The 17,666-nt window shown below is 38.4% G+C and overlaps 1 protein-coding gene and 1 long non-coding RNA gene across 15 annotated transcripts in view; one reads left to right on the forward strand and one right to left on the reverse strand.

The window, feature by feature from the left end:
* Positions 1 to 17,666, reverse strand: part of Rab3-GEF (Rab3 GDP-GTP exchange factor) — a 304,714-nt gene that overhangs the window by 147,633 nt on the left and 139,415 nt on the right. The gene's annotated exons all lie outside the window — the stretch shown is intronic.
* LOC137247955 (uncharacterized) lies at positions 11,116 to 11,807 on the forward strand. The gene is made up of 2 exons (XR_010951958.1): positions 11,116 to 11,332; positions 11,404 to 11,807. It is a non-coding gene; the product is annotated as an uncharacterized lncRNA (long non-coding RNA).

Here is a 17,666-nt window from a genome sequence, read left to right on the forward strand (position 1 = left end):
AATAGGTCAACTTTTTTTTAACTTTCCACGAAAAAAGCGGTTACCTGGATAGTAGAAACCAGAAAAATTTTACTCATTGCATAGTGGATAATTATACTGCCTTGGGGCGTAAAATACAATATTCAGATATAAGGAAATCGGCCAATGAAATTGTTGCGGTATTTCCAAAAGAAAACAAGGTAACTGCATGAGTTCGATTATAACTGTCAAAAACTTAAAAACATTACTTTTGGAAAGGAAAAAGGGAAAAAGAATCCGAGTGGGAAATTGTTCTCCCGTTGGGCCAATGCCATAAAATTGGAAAACAAAGTCACTTCTAATACGCAATATGCTCATGAAGATAATTTGGATGGAATGCAATACTTACTAATACTTTTTTAAGAATTTGTTCTTTGAACAATATTTAACTTCTTATATTGCAGATAATGTTTTGGAAAAACAATATTGGCTAGCCCATAAGTGCACTCCTTTGGAGAAAGTCAAACACATGCATTTTTAGAAATAAATGTAAGGGCTCTCTATCGGATTTGCTGTCAGCTTATACCTATCAAACATTGATCAGTGCGTCCTTTAGCACAGCGTATGTAGGAAGTGCTAGCCACAGCATATTTTCCTTGCGTATTGTGGCGGCCACCGTGGTGTGATGGTAGCGTGATCCGCCTACCACACCGTATTCCCTGGGTTCAAACCCGGGCAAAGCAAGATCAAAATTTTAGAAATAAGATTTTTCAATTAGAAGAACATTTTTCTAAGCGGGGTCGCCCCTCGGCAGTGTTTGGTAAGCGCTCCGGGTGTATTTCTGCCATGAAAAGCTCTCAGTGAAAACTCGTCTGCCTTGCAGATGCCGTTCGGAGTCGGCATAAAACATGTAGGTCCCGTTCGGCCAATTTGTACAGAAAATCAAGAGGAGCACGACGCAAATTGGAAGAGAAGCTTGGCCTTAGATCTCTTCGGAGGTTATCGCGCCTTACATTTATTTTTTTTTTTATTGTGTTCGTGCTCGCACGGAACTTTAAAGATGCCATAGGTATACCTACTGAATCATTTTTGGAAAGGAATTAGGCGGCCATACCCCTCTTTTATTTATTTATTTATTATTCATTCAGCCTAAAAAGTACAGGCTTTCTTACAGACTAGTTAAAAATAGAAAAGAGTTCAAGCTTAAACTTATATAAGCCATTATTAAAATTAAGAACACTGCTATATCGATTTGCTAGATTTATAGTCTTGGATATAGGCTCATTCATAGCATAGTTCGTTCTATGAGTTGCTTTGATAAATAGTCTATTATTCCGTAGATAACGTGGAGGAACATACGGAATGAATAAGCTGGATACGTCGGAACAGTTGATGTTAGAGTTTATACCATTATAGGCAAACGTGAGTGAGAAACAAGTTCTTCTGTCACACAAAGCCTGAAGACCTATCAATTTCCATTTTGTGCGAGTTAGCTTCATAAAATGGATTCCATATTATTGAGCAGTATTCCAGACGACTTCTTACCAATGAGGCATAAAGTGCCTTCAACGTCATAGGGTCCTTAAAATCTTTTGTGTTACGTGTAATAAATCCAACCATTGCAAAAGACTTCGAGACAATGAAATCAGTGTGATTTGAAAAGGAAAGTTTAGGGTCAAAAATCACACCCAGATCTTTAATTTCATGACAGCGATTCAGAGATCTGTCTTTTAGTCTATAATTGAAATATGTTGCGGTTGTCTTTTTAGAATATGAAATAACACACCATTTGTTTGTGTTTAGGAGCAAGTTATTGTTTGAGCACCATTCGGCAAAAGAATTGAGATCGGATTGTAAGTAAGAAGTATCACGGACTCTTTGAAAAAGCTTGACGTCGCCTGCAAACATTAAACATTTAGCGAACTTGAATTGCTGAGGCAGATCATTGATAAAAATTAGGAATAGTAGAGGACCGCAATGGGTACCATGAGGGATTCCTGACCAGGCGTTGATAAGCAAGGATGACCTATCGGCTCCAATTGACACATATAGCATCTTGTTTTCCAAAAAACTTGAGAAGAATTTTAACAGGTTACCATTGATACCGTACATCGCCAGCTTGTGTAGCAGTATAGAATGATCGACCTTGTCAAACGCTTTAGAGAAGATCGTATAAATAACATCAAGTTGCTCTTGGCTCTCAAAAGCACCGACAATTTGATTGGTGAGTAAAGCTAAATTGGTGGAGGTGGACCTTTCAGGAAAGAATCCATGCTGGCACTCAACTATAGCATTACCGATGTAATCGAATAGTTTACCATGCAATACATTGTTACGAGTATTAGCAAAACTAAGGGGTGCTGCTATCTCTAAGCCGATGCTAAATAGTGATATCATGCACATCCATAGAACAATCATTATGTATCTACATAAACGAAACAATAATTGCGTCTACACAAATGTACCATGTACGTGTACGAGCAGCGGAGAATCAATGCACAAACACATGCATATATCTGAGATACTCCTGAAAGTATGCAATGAGAGAAGCTATAAAATCGTGCAATTGTAGTTACAACAGAGAAGTTTGAGAGCTGATGGCAACTAGTAGATTCTGGAAGCGCCTAGAAGATGCGAACGTTAAAATCAGAGAGTAGGCAACAAATGTAGAGGCGCTGGAATTCAGTTTGATTTGAGCTATCAAGCAGTTTCGATTAAGACGCTATCTAGCGAGCCATAGCAGTATTATTTTGAAAGTCAGTTTCATTTAAGCTATCAGTTTGGTTATTAAGCCAGCTAGTTGCAGAGTATAAGTGTTATTGTAAAGTACTTTAATAAAGGCCATTTTTCCATTAATCAATATTGGAGTTATTTATTCAACAGTTTAGTGATTCGAACTTAGCAGAAGGGCAAATAAGAGGATTTGCAAGTAAATTCGTTACAATTGGTGTCAGAAGAGAAATTGTTGAATAAATTCCAGAGGACAACTTGGACATGGCGAAATTGAGTGATTTGAGGATACAGCAACTGAAGAAGGAGTTGGAGAGCCGTGGATTGAACACAACCGGCAATAAGATCGAACTTCAAGCACGGCTACGAGAGGTAATGGAGTCGCAAGGAATTGATGTGGACGAGTATGTCTTTTATCCTGATGGGGACGAGGCAACAACAAACATTTAAGAGAAGAACGGAAGTCCGAGTCCAGTCGCAAGCAGCGAGAATAATGCGATATTGGCTTTGTTATCACAGATATCGGCAAAAATGGAAACCCATAAAACACGCATAACAGAAATGTCATCACAAATATCCACAAATATGGCATCCCAACTGGAATCCCAAGAGACACGAATAACATCGAAGATTGAAGCACAAGAAACGCGTATATCAGAAATGTCGACACAGATTACATCCAAGATGGAAACTCAACTGGAAGAGCAAAAGACATATATGACATCTCAGTTGGCTGAGCAGTTGAAAGCACAGGAGGCCCGCATATCCTCGCAGCTGGAGGCACAGGAGATACGGGTAACATCAAAGCTGGAAGCACAGGATACAAAAATTGTGCAGCTCGAGGACAAAATTGATGCCGAGATAGAAGCTTTGAGAGGTCGTATACAGGAGTTGCAAATGAATCGCCCAGCTGTTTCAGCGAGTAATCCAAAGGTTAAAACACCATCCTTTGACGGTTCTGCTCCTTTGCAGGTGTTTAAGATTCAGTTTGAGAAGACCGTAGCAGTGAACAACTGGAGTGCTGGAGATAAAGTTGCTGCACTATTCGTGGCATTGAAAGGATCTGCTGCTGCTCCAGACTATTCCCGAGGGAGAGCGGAACAACTACGAAACATTGATGAGCGCTCTAGAGAGGCGATACGGAAGCGAACACAGGAAGCAGATACACCAAATAGAGTTGCAAAACCGCTACCAAAAAGCTAATGAGACTTTGCAGGAGTTTGCGTCAAATGTCGAAAGGCTTGCACATTTGGCGAATGCCGACGCACCCGTGGAATACACCGAAAGGGTAAAAAAATCAGAGCTTTATAAATGGCATACGGGACGTCGAAACGAGGCGAGCCACATACCCAAAGCCAACATTTGCAGAAACGGTATCACATGCATTGACTCAGGAAACTGCCTCACTATTGAGTAAACCAGCATACAAAGCTCATCGTGTGGAAGTGGAAAGACCAGATTGGGTAGACACAATTTTGGAAGCACTGAAGGGATCACAACAGAAGAATGCCGGAGTTATTAAATGTTTCAAGTGCGGCAACCCAGGGCATATTGCACGACATTGCAGCACCGGTCCCAATAGCTCCAACAATGTGGGTGGTCGTAAACGCAGAGCTGAAGGATATGAGCAAATCTCCAAGTCCACTCAATCGTTCAACTAAAGCGATTCAGCCGCAAGGGGCGACAGCTGGCTCCCTCAATTGAATGCCCCATAATCTCTATCTCACAAATTGGAAGAAGGTCAAACAATCTTACTGTTGGAGGACATGTGGATGGAAAGGAACGTTTACTGACTGTATATACGGGCGCATCTCATTCCATCATTCGAGCGGATTTAGTCAACAAAAAGATAAGACCATTGCTTGGAGCAAGATTATGTACAGCCACGGGAGAGGACACCCAGGTAATTGGAGAAGTAGAATGTGAAGTAGCAATTGGGAACGTCACGGTACTACACAATTTTTTAGTGGCAGATATTGTTGATGAAATCATAATTGGAGTGGACTTCTTAATCAACCAAGGCATCTGATTTGCATAAGCACGATGATGCGATATAAGAAAATGGATATGCCGCTTAATTTCGACTACGAGAGAGGCTGCAGCAGTAAACGAGTGCTAGTGGAAGAGAGTCAGCAAATACCACCAAAATCCGAAGCAGTCATCTGGGCAAAGGTTGATGGAGATTGTGGGACAAACAAATTGTGGGTTGTCGAAGCAGCAAAGAAATCAGCACTGAACATACTTGCAGGAAAAACCCTGGCTATGACAAAACAAGATGGACGTATTCCGGTAAGAGTACTCAATGAGTTCAAGTCACCATTTAATTTGACCAAAGGAGCTATTCTGGGAAGATGCCAAGAGGCTGAAGTAGTTATTAACTGTGAACAGCTCCAGGAACACGTTTCATTTAGTAATACTGATCTTTCAAATGACATCACGACGTGGACGCAGGGGCTAGAAGAAGCCTATCAGAATAAGGCAAAACAACTGCTCCTAAAGTACGCAAACATATTTGACCAGGATGGTTCCAAACCAGGCCGCACAAATGTTGTGAAACATCAAATTGACACTAGAGACGAGAGGCCGACACGCCAAGCTCCACTTAGTGTTCCACTGGCGAAGCGGGAAATTGTGAGTCAAATTATACAAGAAATGAGCGACAGCGGCGTCATCGAACCATCAGCTAGTCCCTGGAGCTCACCGGTAGTACTTGTAAAGAAGAAGGATGGAAAAATGAGGTTTTGCGTGGACTACCGGAAGTTGAATGACGTTACGAAAAAGGATAGCTACCCATTGACGATACTCTGGACTCGCTATCTGGTACGAAATGGTTTTCCACACTAGACTTGAAAAGCGGTTACCGGCAAGTTGAGGCGAAGGAGGAAGATAAAGAGAAAACAGCCTTCAGTGTCGGTGATGGTCTTTGGCAATTTACAGTGATGCCTTTTGGACTTTGTAATGCACCAGCTACTTTTGAGAGACTCATGGACCAGGTACTGAAAGGACTATATTGGAAAACATGCTTGGTGTACCTGGACGACATCATCGTATTGGGCAAGAATTTTGATGAACATCTTAAGAACTTGGAGGAAGTTATCCAGAGAATAGCTGGCGCTGGTCTGAAGTTAAGTCCCTAAAAGTGTGCGCTGTTTAAAAAGGAAGTAAATTATTTGGGTCACAAGGTAACGACAGAGGGCATCTGCACTGCGAACGAAAAGATAGAGGCTGTAAAGGATTGGCCAAGACCACAGAAGCTACATGAATTAAAAAGTTTCCTTGGGCTGTGCACATATTACCGCCGATTTGTACCAAATTTTTCCAGCGTAGCCCATAGCCTCCATGAGCTTACAAGAAAAAATAAAGCTTTTGAATGGAAGAAGGAGCAAGAAGTGGCTTTCCAAACATTGAAGGAGCGTTTGTGCACTGCCCCAATGTTAGCATATCCGATTCCAGGAGCAACATTTATTCTAAATACAGATGTGAGTGGATATGCTATAGGAGGCGTTTTATCACAACTAGTCGATGGACAGGAGAAGGTCGTTGCATATTACAGCCATTCGATTGGAAAACCAGAGAGGAACTACTGCGTTACGCGGAGAGAGCTGTTGGCATTGGTAGAGTGCATTAAACATTTTCACAAATACCTCTACGGCCAGCGATTCCGTGTCAGGACAGATCACGCAGCTTTAAAATGGCTTCTGCAGTCCCGTAATCCGGAAGGACAATTGGAACGGTGGATCGAGCGTCTACAAAGCTATGGCTTTTCCATTGACCATCGAAAAGGTAGTACCCATGGAAATGCCGATGCAATGTCACGAAGACCATGTAGTTTGGAATGCAAGCACTGTTCAAAATCCGAGGCTAAAGAAGACATAATAGATGTCCGGCTAATGACTATAACATGTACAGATGAATGGGACAAGGAACAGCTAAGAAAGTGTCAGCTAGAAGATACAGATCTGTCACGTGTTATGTAAGGGCTCGAACGAAACGAAAGACCAAACAGAGAAGAGATGTCAGCAGAGAGTCCCATTGCGAAGTCATATTGGGCACAGTGGAACAGTTTAAAATTGATATCCGGTTGCCTTCATCGAGTATGGGAGAGTGAGGATGGTAAATGCAAGAAGAAACTGATAGTTGTCCCAGGAAGAGGATTCCTGACGTGCTCAGCGAGCTGCATAATGGTCCAAGCGGAGGTCATCTTGGAATCACGAAGACGCTCGAGAAGATTAAACAGAGATTCTATTGGGTTGGTAGCCGTCAGTCGGGCACTGAGTGGATTGCGAACTGCGAGGTTTGCAGCAGAGCGAAAGGGCCCAGAACCCGAAGTCATGGCCAGATGAAGCAATATAACTCAGGTGCGCCATTTGAAAGGATCGCTATGGATGTCGCCGGTCCATTTCCTACTAGCAACGGCGGAAAAAAATATGCACTGGTAGTTATGGATTATTTCAGCAAATGGCCAGAGGTATACCCAATCTCAAATCAAGAAGCGGAAACGGTAGCAGAAGTGTTTATAAACAATTGGGTTACAAGGTATGGTGTACCAATGGAGTTACATTCTGACCAAGGCAGGAATTTCGAATCAGCTGTGTTCCAGGAAATGTGTAAATCACTGGGCATTCGAAAAACACGGACAACTGCATTGGATCCTCAATCCGATGGTATGGTAGAACGATTCAATAGAACATTGGAGGAGCACTTAAGGAAAGTAGTAAACAAGTACCATAAAGAGTGGGATACCCGCATACCATTATTCTTGATGGCTTACCGATCAACAGTGCATGAGACAACGGGCCAAACCCCTGCAAAAGTAATTTTTGGCAATGACCTTAGACTGCCATCTGATTTGAAGTTTGGGATAGATGCCAATACGGAGAGAAATGCCAAGAAATCCACTGGTGATTTGGAAGAAGAGCTAAGAGAAATACATGATCTCATAAGGCAACAAACAAAGATTATGAGTGACAATATCAAAGCCAAATACGGTAAAGCAATTAATTCGGAATGTTTTCAGGAAGGAGATTTGGTGCTGTTATACAACCCACAATGTAAAAAGGTTTGTCCCCGAAATTGCAGTGTAATTGGGAAGGCCCATACAAAGTTGTAAAACGGATGAACGATGTAGTGTACCGCATACAAACCATCGGTAAACCACGAACCAAAATGAAAGTGGTCCATTTGGAAAGGCTGGCAACGTTTAGATCGGCAGATTTGTCTAATCGGGACGATCAGACTTAGGTGGAGGACAGTGTTACGAATATTAGCAAAACTAAGGGGCGCTGCTATCTCTAAGCCGATGCTAAACAGTGATATCATGCACATCCATAGATCAATCATTATGTATCTACATAAACGAAACAATAATTGCGTCTACACATATGTACCATGTACGTATACGAGCAGCGGAGAATCAATGCACAAACACATGCATATATCTGAGATACTCCTGAAAGTATGCAATGAGAGAAGCTATAAAATCGTGCAATTGTAGTTACAACAGAGAAGTTTGAGAGCTGATGGCAACTAGTAGATTCTGGAAGCGCCTAGAAGATGCGAACATTGAAATCAGAGAGTTAAAAGGCAGCAAATGTAGAGGCGCTGGAATTCAGTTTGATTTGAGCTATCAAGCAGTTTCGATTAAAACGCTATCTAGCGAGCCATAGCAGTATTATTTTGAAAGTCAGTTTCATTTAAGCTATCAGTTTGGGTATTAAGCCAGCCATTATTCAATATTGGAGTTATTTATTCAACAGTTTAGTGATTCACGTATCTTGCGTATTGCTGGAGACTTCGTCATCATACTCCATGCAGGGATGGGCGTTATCAACAAATTTGAATAACCATTGACGAAAAAATATAAATAAATTTTTATTCATTATTCAAGAAAACTTGAGTGATGAATAACATGTTATTTTTTATTCAAGCATTTCTTGAATAATGAATATCATTTTCTCGTTATTCAAAATATTCTGATTGATGATAACCGCTCATTCTTATTTTTGCAAAATTTGAATAAAGAGTTATTATTCCTTATTTACAAAATATGAAATAACAATAAAATTTTAGTTTTTATTCAGTTATCCAAAAATAAAAAAATAAACCATCGAGATGCCCTGAAAATATACCCATATGCGTAACCAGTTCGTGTGTAGTTCTGAAGCTTCTTAGGGTAATATTGAGATGATTTTGGGGAGTATTCGTTAGGTTTTTTGGGGGCGGTTGGGGGTAATTTCTGGGACACCCTGCGGATCCTCCCGGGGCCTATTGGGGTCCATTCCAGGGGCCCCCTCGCGATCCTTCTAGGGTTTTGGGGTCATTTCGGGATGACTTTTGCGACTCCCTCGAGGTCTTTTGGAGGTCATTTTGGCATGGTTTAGGGGAGTACCACGGGGTCCTCCCGGGGTCATTCCGTGATCTTTTTGAGACTCCCTCGGGGTCATTTGGGGGTCATTCCGGGATGATTTTGGGGACTTCCTCGGGTTCATTTCGGGATGGTTTTGGGGACTCCCCCGGGGTCATTTCGGGGTCATTCGTAGGTTATTCGGGGATCTTTTTGGGGACTCCCTCGGGGTCATTTCGGGATGGTTTTGGGGACTCCCTCGGGGTCATTTCGGGATGATTTTGGCGACTCCCTCGGGCTCATTTCGGGGTCATTCCGGGACGGTTTTGGGGACTCCCTCGGGTCATTTCGGGATGGTTTTGGGGACTCCCTCGGGGTCATTTCGGGGTCATTCCGGGATGGTTTTTGGGACTCCCTCGGGGTCATTTCGGGATGGTTTTGGGGACTCCCTCGGGGTCATTTGGGGGTCATTCGTAGGTCATTCCGGGATCTTTTTGGGGACTCCCTCGGGGTCATTTCGGGATGGTTTTGGGGACTCCCTCGGGGTCATTTGGGGGTCATTCGTAGGTTATTCGGGGATCTTTTTGGGGACTCCCTCGGGGTCATTTCGGGATGGTTTTGGGGACTCCCTCGGGGTCATTTCGGGATGATTTTGGCGGCTCCCTCGGGCTCATTTCGGGGTCATTCCGGGACGGTTTTGGGGACTCCCTCGGGGTCATTTCGGGATGGTTTTGGGGACTCCCTCGGGGTCATTTGGGGGTCATTCGTAGGTCATTCCGGGACCCCGAGGGAGTCCCTAAAACCATCCCGAAATGACCTACGAATGACCCCCAAATGACCCCGAGGGAGTCCCAAAAAGATCACGGAATGACCCCGAGAAGACCTCGTGGTACTCCCCTAAACCATGCCAAAATGACCTCCAAAAGACCTCGAGGGAGTCGGAAAAGTCATCCCGAAATGACCCCAAAACGCTAGAAGGATCGCGAGGGGGCCCCTGGAATGGACCCCAATAGGCCCCGGGAGGATCCGCAGGCTGTCCCAGAAATTACCCCCCAACCGCCCCCAAAAAACCCCACGAATACTCCCCAAAATCATCTCAATATTACCCTAAGAAGCTTCAGAACTACACGCGAACTGGTTACGCGTATGAGTATATTTTCAGGGCATCTCGATGGTTTATTTTTTTATTTTTGGATAACTGAATAAAAACTAAAATTTTATTGTTATTCCATATTTTGTAAATAAGGAATAATAACTCAACTCTTTATTCAAATTTTGTAAAAATAAGAATGAGCGGTTATCATCAATTAGAATATTTTGAATAACGAGAAAATGTTATTCATTATTCAAGAAATGCTTGAATAAAAAATAAATTTTTATTCATCAATTAAAAAATTTAAAATGATGAATAATTTTTTATTTTTTATTTTGATTTGTTTCATTTCAAAATAACTCAACCCTGACTCCATGGTCATGGGGAAGCCAGCTTATCAGCTATACAATTGTCTTCAATATCCCTGAGACTAGGTACCCATACAAGGATAATTATAAAGTACTGGGTCCTCTCACTGAAAGATTCGCGACATTCAGTGGTCGACACATGCATACAAGACAGCCTAGCTGTCCGAGATAATTATCCCCCTTTTCCTCTTTTTAGGCACAAGTGCCAGGTGATTTACAGCACCGCTTTCATTCTGCTTACACTACATTCAGATGTCTTCTACTTACATACATATGTACATACATGTAGCCTAATAGCATTGCCCAAAATAAAACGTGCAATCCACTTGAGTGCAATATTAATTTATGTATTTATGCATTCTTGATTCTGATTCATATTTGTTTACGTTTGTCAAATAGTTGCATTGCCCAACGAACTGAGTGCATACATATATATACATATGAATGTGTGTATATAAATAGTTCGTTGGCTTGTATATTGACCCGGTATGCTGACTTGCATATATGAATATATGTACATTTAGTTTGTAAGTATTAGTGTAAATAGGTATTCTAGTAAATAGGAAATATTTGTATAAAAGAATCAATTTTTGTCAAATAAAATCTATCCGGTTCGACAACGAAACAGAACACTACAAAAAATAATTTTATTTATTTCATGGCGATCCTGCCTGGAAAAAAAGCTTACTGCTAAAACCGTAAGCAGGATTAATAATAAATCAATTGGTCGAATTCCAAGAAGCCTTCAATCTCTTTGACAACCGTGGTGAGGGTAATATTAAATTGAGTAAAGTTGGTGAATGTTTGCGTGCAATCGGTCAAAATCCTACCGAATCGGATGTAAGGAAATGCACACATCAACTTAAACCGATGAACCATTAGTTTTGAAGTATTTTTACCTATTTATCAAGCAATTTCGTAAACACGCTCAGGTGTTACAGCTGATGACTTCATTGAGGGTCTACGCAATGTTAATTATAAAGAGTTTGTGCGCATGGTGATAAATGGTTAATGGACGGCAGCAAGGAGTTGGCAACACATAATGAACACGACTGGCAGCAATAAATCAACACTTTGACTGCCAGAAAAAATAAGTATAAGTATAACCTAGCTTCACTATGGCAACCTAACGGTTGCCCACCAAGCAGCAGAAATTTTTCTGCTTAGGGTACATTTAACAGACATGACTTTCAAAAAAAATATATACATATATAAAAAAAATGAAATTACCAGTAACTAATTCTAACCAACTACTAAGTGAACAAATCAAAATGCTCAGGTAGATTAAATAAAATTATTGGGGTAAACTAAGAAATTTTTTTATTATTAATGACAGAAATAACAAAAGAAGAATTCGATGCCATCTTCAAAAAATGGCATAAAATCTGCAAAGAATTAGAAAATAAAATCAAAAACGAAAACATCCCAAAATTCACTGAAGAGGTTCCTCAAACCCCTATAGTGTTAAAGCAAGGTCCGTTGCCGATAACCATCTTCTAGTCAGACTCCATTAATTGAATAACATAAACCAATTGAAATAGGTAAATTGCCAAACGCAAAAGTCAAAATCAAAATGACACAAACAGTAGTAGAATTCATTAAGACAGCTTCATCAGTGCTACCCGAGTTTGATGGTAAGCCAGATAATTTGCAAAGTTTCTTAGATGCTCTTGATATCCTTGAACAAATCAAAGATAATCACGAAGATGTAGCAATAACAATGATTAAAACCAAGCTAAAAGGTAGAAGTAGAAGTTTTGACAGAAAAACTCCTTAACATACAACGTAGTAAAACTGTCAATCAATATACTGCAGAAATAGAAAAAATTAGAAAATCACAAGAAGGAGCTTACATATCTGATGGATTAAGCCCAGACTTGGCAAACAGATATTCTATACATGCAATTTCTAAATTTACAAATAGTTGTACAGAAATAACAGGCACCTCAAATTTCATTTTTAGCATACGGCAACAAAATCAATACCGTGGTAATTTCCGTGGAGGTTACCGAAATAACAGCTACGGAGGTTATCGGGGTAGAAGATTTAGACCATAGCCACTATATAACAACAATTTTAGACAAAATAACAACTCCCAGAGGGGATCACTAGCCCAAAACCGAAACAGAAACTTTAATCACACGCAAAACAACACTCGCAATGTACATAATGAACCCACCAGAAAAACCAGCAAACTCCACTTCAACAGCAAACAGCAGAAAAGTGCGTGTACTTAACCTACACTTAAATACTTACATATCTACCAAAACATCTCTAAACAACTCAATCTCAACTCTCTTAATAGATACAGGAGCAGATATGTCTATTATTAAAAAGAACCAAATTGATATCAATATCACAATTAATACCTCACAAATAACTGATTTAAAAGGCATTTCTCAAGGAATAACAAGCATACTAGGTACGGTCACAACAGATTTCAAAGGAGATGATCTCTTAATCAAACACAAATTTCACATAGTAGAAGATAATTTCCCAATCTCATGTGACGGACTTTTTGGACTAGATTTTATAAAGAAATATAATTGCATTTTAGACTATGGTAAAACAGGAGACAGATTAATTCTAAGACCTTATGATTTCTCAGAAAATATAATAATTCCTATGACAAATAGATCAGCTATCAACACAATCACAATTCCCGCTACATCCGAAGTAATTGGACAAATTAACGTAAATACTAAAGATCAAAATCTTTTTATTCCTCATCAAAAATTGGCCGAAGTTATCTTTATTGCAAATACAATTACAAATAAAAATCAAACTCTTGTTAGAATCATCAATACTACAGATAAAAACGCAACCATTCAAAATTACAATATTAAAACAGAAAATTTAGATAACCACATATTAATTCAAGAGCCTACAGATAATAAAAATAATAATAATACAGAAAAAAATAGAAAGATTGGCCAAGCATTTTCCAAAATTTGTCAGCTCTCAATTAACCTCATTATGCTCAGAATTTATAGACATATTTGCGCTAGAAACAGAATGAATATCTTCTAATAATTTGTATAAACAAAAAATACATATCGTCGCCCGCTTGCCAGAATCGTGAATGTGCCAAAATGAAAATGTTGGGAAATCGAGTTTTAAAGTTTATTGCTCTCTCAAAATTAGAAGAATTAGTTTCTAGTGTAAAAATGTACTTATATAGACTCACACTATGCTCTTTTAACTGAGATAATTGTTCTGATCGCATCCCTTCTATTCTCCGAGATTTAGCATATTCATTTTTCTGGCACAACAAAAATTTTAAAATCTGATATATTTTATGTTAACATATCTATACAAAAAAATTAAAAGTAGTCGGATCAGGTTAATCTGCCCATGCTTTCTATGCATCTTGATGCGCTCAGGTTAATCTGCCCATGCTTTCTATGCATTTTGATGCGCTTAATCCGAATAAGCTATAAGAATTGGCCCAACTGGTCATGGTATGGCCTTAACCTCAAAAGACATAAAAAAATCCTTACAGATTGATTTTTAAATAACGTTATGGCCAAGCCAGGACCCGCCAGGCCAATTCCGTTGGCGGTATGGGATTCGGAGCATCACAGTACTTGGGAAAACATCCGCAGCTTTGTCTTATCGAAAGTATGTATGTAAATGAAAAAAGTTACACATTGGCCCGTAATCATAGTCGCTGACTAAAATACTCTTTAGTTAAAATCTTGCCTAAATTAAAACTGGAATTTAAAATTTTGGTCTGTCATAGACATATTAAACACAGTTTCAGCTAAAATAAGCATGGTAAGGGTATCCGCATGAAAAAAGGGTATAGATTGGCGCTATGAAGAAATTTTTTAGAAACTTTAAAAGTTCACCCTGTTCCTTACAACCGTGGTTACTTGACTCCACGTATAAAAAATTATAATTTTTTACTTGACAAAAACTCTTAAAATACCACAAAAATTGTCAAAGGAGTACCTCAAAACGCGTTTGAATAATAATCCGATGGCGGATAATTATCATTCAATTATATTTAAAAGTCATTAGCAAGCGTTTTGTAAAAATTCGCTGTTTTTTATCAGCCGTCAATTTAAAATGGAGTGCACAATCTTTTAATTGAACATAAACGTACTTATTTAAAGAAAATTTACTTAATTTCGTTCTTAAAAAATTATTTAAATCTCGCAACATAAACGAATAAGTAGCTAATGCGGATTTGTGCTCCTTAAAGCAAAGCATTCATGTTGAATAGTTTATATAGTTTGTAAGGATGTTGTAAAGAAAAGTTGTTTTCATTAAGACAGATGTGACGGCCAAAATGATGCAAACCTTAAATGTTAGGGGGCCCTAACCGTTAAAGCCGTTTAATTTAATGTACCCGAAACCGAATAGGGATATCTCTAACCTCGATAATAATAAGTATGAGGACATTCAATGATAATCACGTTAGATCAAATTTAGGTTTGTCTTAGCAAAGTCAGCATAAATAAACGTTTAGAATAGTTTTCCATAGGAAAGAAGTGACCTAGAATGTTTAGCCATTGTACATGGACCTGCAAAGTGTAAGTCCCTTTTACATTAGAAAATCACTGAACTCAAGTCGATCATGATATAGACTAAGAGGGTGATAAAGGGGAAGTAGTTCAGTAGCGCCCGTACCAAGCAGTTCTTAAAATTTTTGTTGCTAATTCTTGTTGTATTCCGTGTTTTATTTCACGATTTCTTTTAAGAGGTATTGGCAAATGTAAAGGGGAATAGAAGATACAAAAGGATATGCCAGCAGAATTGAACTCAAGAATTCTGTAATGTAATTCAATAATTAGAAGTCGGAAATAAGAAATTGTTCTTTTATTAATAGATATTCACAAAAAACCGAATAATTAGCCTGAAACGGCTGCGAAGCTGGTGAAAATTGTATCAGCGCAAAACACCTTTTAAGTTAATTTTTTTTTGTGTACAACAATATCACCAAAATTACACCAACCACATGAAAGTCTTAAACTTTATTTTTTTTTTTGCAAAAATATCTTGACAGAGTACAAGTATTACTCTGCCGCCTTCGGATTATTGCTTGCGAAATTAAAACGCGTCATTTGACACCTCTCCCGAAATTTGTTGACATGTGTTAAAAATCGACGCCTGTGGTAAATAATTCCTTCCATTGAATATATATTTCTAAATTTAATGCCAAAATCAGTATAGGATGCCACTTTTTGCTCAAAAGATACTAAAATATCAAAACTCACAAATATCTTTGAACGCGGAATAGTCTTAATTAAAGGTTTCGCATATGTGGAGCCAAGTAACCATCGCAGATTTTAAGATTGTGTAATTTTCGACACAAATATATTAAGACGCATTCTAGGTATAATAAATTAGTTCCTGACATATACTGGCTTGTCGGGGAAGCCTTTTTTTCACTAGTTCATCGCGTTTATATAGGAAATTGTTTAACTTCTCGCAACTTTTGACAGCAGACCACCAACTTAAACCCTATTTTAAAAAATTAAACTCGGGCTCATGTCATTTTAAATTTCAAATACTTTTTTAGAGATAAAATAGTGTTTAAGTGGACTATAACAGACTTAAAATGATATTTAATTTAGAACCATGTTTAAACCAATAAAACTCTATTTTATTTCGACTATGATTACGGGCCATTCAATTCAATTTCATATATAGTAATGTGTTTTTATTTAAGATATTATTGCAAACATAGAACTAGTCCTTATTCTCATCAGAATCAAAATCTTCTGAAATGTTGGGTTCGGGAAAAACGTTGCCCTCAAGATTTTTATAAAAAGAATGATATTATTTTGGTATAACCAGTTTCTCACACAATTTTTCCAAGTATTTTAGTTTTGATTCGGGAAGAGGCAACAGCTTCGAATAAACCGGTTTGCCTTCAATTAGACACCTATTTTTTCGGGTATTAAGCTATTAAAAATTCTTCATCGATATAATTTTTTTTTAAGAATACCAGGCACGTATACCCGAATGACCGAACATACGAATATGGGCTGTTCTTATTTTTTTTTTTTTAATTGTAAAAATTGTTTAGCCATATCAACGAATTTGTCATACAATGTGCCACGACGATATGAAAGATGATACCCCAGTCTACATACAAAATTACAGATTATCTCAAGCACATAAAGGCGAAACGAGCAAAGAAGTAAATAAACTAATCGAAGATGATATAATAGAACTATCTCCATCAGAATACAATAGCCCAATTCTATTAGTACCCAAGAAGTCATTACCAAGTACTTAATAAAGAAAAAATGGAGATTAGTCATTGATTATAGACAGGAAAACAAAAAACTAGCTTCAGGTAAATTTCCACTTCCAAGAATTGACGACATTTTAGATCAGTTAGGAGGAGCAAAATATTTTTCATGTTTGGACCTTATATCAGGTTTTCATCAAATAGAATTAGACACAGACTCTAATGATATAACATCATTTACAGCAGAAGAGGGCACATACGGATTTAAAAGATTACTATATGGATTGAAGGTAACCCCTAATTCATTTCAAATAATGATGACTTTAGCATTCGCAGGTCTTAAACCTTCACAAGCATATTTATATATGTATGACTTAGTAGTATAAGGGTGTTCCGAAAACACATGATGAAAAATTTACGAGACGTATTTTCAACTTGTAGAAAATTTTATTTAAACTACATCCCAACAAATGGAATTCTACCAGACCCAAGTAAATTCGAAATAGTTCAAAATTATCCAACTAAAAAAACAGCCAACGAAGTTAAATGGTTTGTAACTTTCTGTAATTATTATCGAAGATTCGTACCAAATTTCGCAGAACGCTCAAGAGTATTAACTAGACTTTGTAAAAAGAATTTTTGATTGGACAGAAGAATTTCAAAAAGCTTTTGTCTATTTCAGATCATACGTCATTCATTAGCCCATTTATTTTACAATATCCAGATTTCAACAAAGAATTTTATATAACAGATGCCAGTGGCGCAGTTCTTAGTCAAGAATATGAAGGCAAACAATTACAAATTGCCTATGCGTCAAGATCATTCACAAAGGGTGAAATTAATTAAGCAACAATGGAAAAAAAATTAGCTACAGTCCATTGGGCCATAACTTATTTCAGATCATACATTTATGGCAGAACATTTTTAATTAAAACCGACCATCGACCTTTAACATATGTACCTTTTCTC

This window comes from Eurosta solidaginis, chromosome 4, assembly GCF_040869045.1.
Source record: "Eurosta solidaginis isolate ZX-2024a chromosome 4, ASM4086904v1, whole genome shotgun sequence".
Classification (NCBI taxonomy): domain Eukaryota; kingdom Metazoa; phylum Arthropoda; class Insecta; order Diptera; family Tephritidae; genus Eurosta; species Eurosta solidaginis.